This window comes from Magnolia sinica, chromosome 11, assembly GCF_029962835.1.
Source record: "Magnolia sinica isolate HGM2019 chromosome 11, MsV1, whole genome shotgun sequence".
NCBI lineage: Eukaryota > Viridiplantae > Streptophyta > Magnoliopsida > Magnoliales > Magnoliaceae > Magnolia > Magnolia sinica.
Genome location: NC_080583.1, coordinates 83876742 through 83883452, shown reverse-complemented (window position 1 = coordinate 83883452; position 6711 = coordinate 83876742).

Sequence of the window (6711 nt, the reverse complement as noted above, 5' to 3'; positions counted from 1 at the left end):
TGTCTTCTCCGCTTCTCTATTTCCTCTATCTCTGTCTTCCCTCTCTTTTTCCCTTCTTCTCTGGTTAGCAAGAACACCAACCTAAACCGAACTCGGTCGGGTCAGTGCAGTGTGGCGGCCAGCAACTGGGTGCGGTGCAACAGCCGCACCTACTCTCCTTCTTCTTCCTTCTTTCCATCATCTATCTCCTCTTCTCCCACTACCCTTGATCTGCTATAAATCAGGCAGTAGCAATGGCCCCTGCTTGACTCAGCCCAAACTCGGCCTATAGCAAAACAGGAACCGTGGTTCGCCGAGGAAGAAGACCGGCCATTAATGGCAGATCTCGATGTGGGGCATTTTTCTCAGATCTGACTGCATTGGATGGTCTGATTTGGTGGGATAAAGTTAGAGGATGCTTCAAGTTGAAGCTCCAATGGAGTTTCATTGATGGGTTGGAAGGAAGAAGCTTTCGGATGGGTTTTCTCCCGCAGCCGCAAGAAAGGTGGAGGTGCTACTTGAACACGGTTTCTAGGGTATATGTATGAAAGAAAGGGATGGGAATGGACGGTCGGGATCGACTGAATGCTAGGGTTTCTGTTGATGAGGGGTATTCATAAACCGTGGGCGCTGCTAAAACCGGTCCGGGTTTCTGGTTTGCTTAAGGGAGGAAAACCTAAACCGCCATTAGAATGGACGGCTGAGATTGCCTTGTCTTGAATGGTGGAGATGCAAAGTTGGGACATTACACGGATCGCCCTGCCTGTAACAGGGCAGGTTTCTATTTCTGGAAACTTTGTGTTTTGGGGACTATTTGCGTCAGTTCTCGTGTGTACACGTGTACCGAAAAACTAGATGCAACAGTGGGGTTTTGGTTGTGCGTGTGTCCTCTGTTAGATGGACGGTTCGGATCGTCCAAACGGGGCCATATAAGGGAAATGGACCGTCATCCGCCGGCTACTGCAAATGAGGAGAGAAGGAGAATTTTCTCCTTTTTCTTGGAAAAACACGAGTCAGAGCTCGTCTGACGGTGTAGGGAGTCTGGTGCACCTCGTGTGTAGACCAGTTGTGCATATGTGCACCGCTATGTGGGGTCCACCATGATGTTTGTGATAAATACACCCCGTCTACCCCACTAAGAGGGCCCAATTAGAGTCTTTTACCAAAGATGGGGCAGATCCAAGGTCCAGGTGGGCCATGCACCAAATTTTCACTTGTTTTTAGTTCTAATTGTAGATTCCGGTTAGTTTGATGGTTGGATCACCTCGAAATTAAACATCGATGGTCAAAAGGATTCTAATGATCCTAAGGTGTGTTCGGGTGTGTTATAGGGGTCGATCTATAACTCAGGTGGGCCACCCTTTAATCAACGTGGGACTGTGTTCACGTTGAACCAGGAATTCATTTACGTGCATTGATTCACGTAAAATCTGGACTTGCATGCACAGCTAGGGAAAAATCAGGTGGGGCCCACAGTGATGCTTGTTAAGAAATCCACTCCGTCCACCAGCTTTAAAAATCATGTTTGGCCTAGGGCCAAAATATAAAGCAGATCGTAATCCAAGGTGGGCCACACATTTGCAAGAACGAGTGAGTGAAATTCACACGTCAAAACCTATGTGAAGCAAGAGAGGCTGCTGTATATATGAGTCTTCATTTATAATTTACAAATTTGCCCTTTTTCATGGTTATACCATCTATCATATGTAACTCCCAACTGCACCGTCTAAATAATACGAAACTTCACCGTTGTTTGTTATTTTTCATGCTCTTTCATTCACCGCAGTTTGGGCTCCGATCTCTCTAGAATGTCCAAGATGCTTTTTCGATGGCTAAGTCTTTCCCAAATTCAAAATAACATTTGTACATATTTAATTGACGAGCAACTCGGTAGTATAAACTTAAATCCGAAGATCTTCATAATGACTACTTTACCCTAATATTCAGATGGCCCATTTGGCGGATCCAAACCTGATGGATAGCCAGATGACTTGTTAAAAATAAAGAAACTTTACTGTTAGCACTTTGACCATGTATATAGGTGGATGTACGGTCCTGTGGTGATTAAGGGTAGGACATGTATACCGTTAGATTTGAGTGACTTATTCACATGTATAAGTTCTTCGGATTATAATTCTAATGGTGAGTTAAGCATATTCCTATAGGGTGAACAAGATGAACAGATTAGAATCTCGATCTGATAAATGTACATACGGATGCAGAGGTCAAGTAGTTAATTTACTATGATCTAAGGCCTGAAATTCGACGTGTACGGTTAATTTCTGATAATTAGGCATGGTATAAAATTTTACATTAAACAGATAGTGAAAACCACGTGATCTAGAATCAAGTGGCCTAGGCAATGGCGTTTTTGTAATTATTACTGATATGAGGGTTTTGTGAAATCTAATGGCTCCACATGGTTTTAGGCATACTTCTAAGCAATTCTTAGAAAAGAATGTATATCTAAATTGTTATGGATAGGGAGTTATTTGTCAATTCCTTTAAGGAAAGACATGTACGTTAGGTCTCATGACAGAGAGTCTTACCTTGAAGTCTACGGTCAGATGGCTTGATTTATGAAAGAAGATCATCCCAATGGTTCAATTTTTGTTGGGGAATGGATGTAGGGTTAAGATAGCTAAGTTGGTGTCATACACATGTACGTATCAAGTTAAACTTCATGATAACACTCGAGGACTTTCAATACTCGGGTATTGAAAAGTTCGGGGTGTTATAGTGCTACTAGAATTATGGGATATAATAAAGCAATGAAATAAATCAAAGTACAAACCACACGACATAAGAGATTTTACGTTGAAAACCCTCGAAGAGGTAAAAACCACGAGACCTAATCCAGAGCAACAATTCACTATGAAGTAAAACGTTACAACCGATCACAAGCACATACCGCTTGGATCAAACCTTCTTCACTCACGTAGGAGTGGATGAATAATAAGATAATAATGAAAACGGAGAGATCTCACCAATCACGAGGACGTAGAAGTGCTGAGACGTCGACTGCAGAGTAGATCACCTCTACGAACAGAATCCTCCCTTCCATAAGCTTCCTCTCTCTCTTTTTTCTCTCTCTCTTCCTCTTTGACCTGAAAACACCTTAATAGAATTACTTTAAGAAGCCTTAGCATACCTTAGAATAGCCCTAGGGACCCCTATTTGTAATTTAGGAAACTCCCCTTCCGCACCTCTACGAAACCGCCTCAAATTTATGCAGTCCGCACAAAATCTGCGCAGAATCTATGTAACCCTCGATTAGTCAAGGCAAGGCCTCGACTGGTCGAAGGATCTCCTCGACCGGTTGAGCCTAACCTTCGACTGGTCGAAACCAAAAAATACGGCTTGCTGGACTTTAAGTCAAGCGAGCCTCGACCAGTCGAGCAACGCGATAAGGCTAAGATTTATGGCATCTGATCCGCACCACATCTCCTCTGAACTAAAGAGGAAAATCCCATCAAATCTCCCCCTTTCCGACCCAGGAGGAATTCGCCTTCTTCAAGCCAGTCAGGTTTCTACAAACCTCAAACTTGCCCTTAAGCAATGCATTGGTCATCATGTCTGAACCATTATCGTCCGTGTAGACCTTCTGTTCCAAAGTGTCCATAATCAAGAGATACCGAATCTCTATGTACTTTGACTTGGAGTGCTAACTTGAATTCTTGCTCAAGTGTATAGCACTTTAACTATCGCAATAGACCACGTGCTGCTCCTGCTTTAAGCTAAGTTCCTATAGGAACGTCTTCATCCAAAGCATCTCTTTACATTCCTCTGTGACCACAATGTACTCGGCCTCTGTCGTCGACAATGCTATGACCTTCTGTAGTTTACTCTGCCAAAAGACTGCTCCCCCTGCAAACATGAACATGAACTCTGATGTAGACTTCCTGGAGTCTGTCACCTGCCATATCCGCATCTGTGTAGCCTTCTAACACAGGTTTTTTGTCACCATAGTATAGGCTCAACCTAGATGAGCCTCTTAAATACCGCAGTATCCATTTCACCGCTGCCTAATGTTCTTTGTAAGGATTGGTAAAATACCGGCTGACAACACCAACCGCATATGCTATGTCTAGGCACGTACACACCATAGCATACATCAAACTTCCTACCACTGACGCGTAGGGTATCTTCCTCATCTCATTCACCTCTGCCTTCGTCTTTAGACACTGCTTGTCGCTCAATTTGAAGTGACTATCCAGTAGAGTACTGACCGACTTCGCTACATTCATATTGAACCACCCTAGGAATTTCTCAATATACCGCTCTTATAACAACCAAAGCTTTCTTCTGCTTCTATCATAAGTATCTACATTCTTAGGATCTGTTTAGCCAGGCCTAAGTCTTTCATTGCAAATGACTTGCCCAACTCCTGTTTTAGCCTATCAATCTTCTTGATGTCTTTACCCATGATGAGTAGTCATCAACATATAACACCAGAACTAAGAAATCACCATCTGAGAACTTGTGCATGAATACACAGTAGTCCGACTCCATTCTGTCATATCCATGCTTTAACATGAACGAATCAAACTTCTTGTATCATTATCTTGAAGCTTGTTTCAGCTCATACAAGCATACAAGCTCTTCCTAAGCCTACACACCATATGTTCTTTGCCCTTAACTTCGAACCCCTCTGATTGGTGCATGTAGATCTCTTTTTTCAAGTCACCATGAAAAAAGACAGTTTTAACATCTAACTGCTCTATCTCCAGATCCGTGCTAGCCGTCAACCCAAGCAACACCCGTATGGATGTCATCTTCACCACTGGTGAGAATATCTCTTCGAAGTCTATATCTTTCCTCTGACCAAACCCTTTCACCAGAAATCTGGCATTGAACCTCATTTGTGAATTCTTATACTCAATCTTCTTTCTAAACACTCACTTGTTGCTCAGAGCTTTCTTTCCCTTAGGCAATTTCACCATATCATAGGTGTGGTTCTTATGCAAGGATTCTATATCCTCTTGCATAGCTTTCAATCACTCCCCCTTATGCTCGTCGATTAGGGCCTCAGAATAATCTTCTAGCTCTCCCCCATCAGTGAGCATAATGACTCATGCGGCGAGTACTTCTTGGATGGGTGTCTGTCTCTAGATGTCCTTCTCACCTGTGGCTGAACAAGTGGATCAAGTGGGGGCTGCTCCCCCGGTCCATCTTTTTTAGGAACTCGCTCATACTCTACACCTTGTTGTACTTCCCCATCATCAGGCACCACAGGAGTAACTAGATCCATGTCATCTAAGTCACCTGAACTAGGCTGGGTCTTCTCTGGCTTATAAATGTCTTCTATACATTGATCTTCAAAGAAGACCACATCTCTGCTCTTGACGAGCTTCTTCTTAGTCGAATCCTACAATCTGTAGCCGAACTTTTCATCACCATACCCCAACAAACCACATTGCCTGATCTTCGTATCAAGCTTGGACATCCCGTCCTTTGGTACGTGAACGGATGTTCTACATCCAAACACCCTGAGATGACTATATGATGTATCTTGTCCAGTCCACACCTTCTCAGGTACTTCTCCATTCAACGGGGCTGATGGAGACCTGTTTATCAAATACACTATCGTGTGCATTGCTTCTCCCCAGAACATCTTGGGTAACTTTGCATGGGATAACATGCATCTAATTCTCTCTACAATGGTGCAATTCATTCGTTCAGCTACACCATTATGCTGGGGGTCTTGGGAATGGTCTATTTATGCCATATACCCAGAGACTTACAATACTCATAAAAGTCACCAATGTATTCACCACCATTGTCAGTACAGACACACTTTAATGATCTACATGTCTCTCTCTCGACCATAGCATGAAACATTTTAAACACACCAAAGACCTCGTCGTTGAATTTCAAAGCATAAACCTAAACCCTCCTATATGCATCATCTATAAAAGTGACAAAATACAATGCCCCACCCAAAATTTTTATCCAACAAATGAAACTCTATGATATTTTTCTGATAAACAGTCAATACAGGTTTTGAGAGGTATACCTGTCACTTCTGGAAGAAGTCGATTCTTCGCTAGTAGCTGAAGACTTTTTTCACTCATATGACCTAGACGCCAGTTCTACATGTCAGTAGCTGAATCTTCCACTGCGTTTAACCCACCCTTGCACACACTGACACTTACCTTGTAAAGGGTGCAACACTTCTTCCCTCTGACTGCGATCAACGAACCCTTGATGAGCTTCCACTGCCCACCAACAAATCGGTTTTCATAACCATCATCATTCAACCTTGCCGTCGACATCAAGTTGAGGTGAAGGTCTGGAATGTGCCTCACATCCCTGAAAATGTTCACAACCCTAAGTGTAGGGTCGCGATGTAATAATAATCTCAGTAAGATTGAGGTCGAATCCACATGGACTGAACCTTGTACGTAATTTGAAAGTAACTCGAACTAGAACTAGGCGAAGATGAAATCTAAATCAGAGATTTTTAAGAGAGTAATGGTGAAATATTAAACTAACTTGTGAAATTCAAAGGTAGGAAACTATGGTTTTTAGAGGATCCACTTGTAGAGACCAGGGAGATCTAGGCTTGATATAACCTTAAAATTAAATATGAACTTCCTTTGATCTAGTCATCAATGGATAAGAGATATGAGAATTAAACTTGATTCCATCATAAGGTCATGCCCATGGGACAAAGCAAACAACAGAATCTAACCAATCCACATCTATCTAAGAGGATTATGAACATTAGGA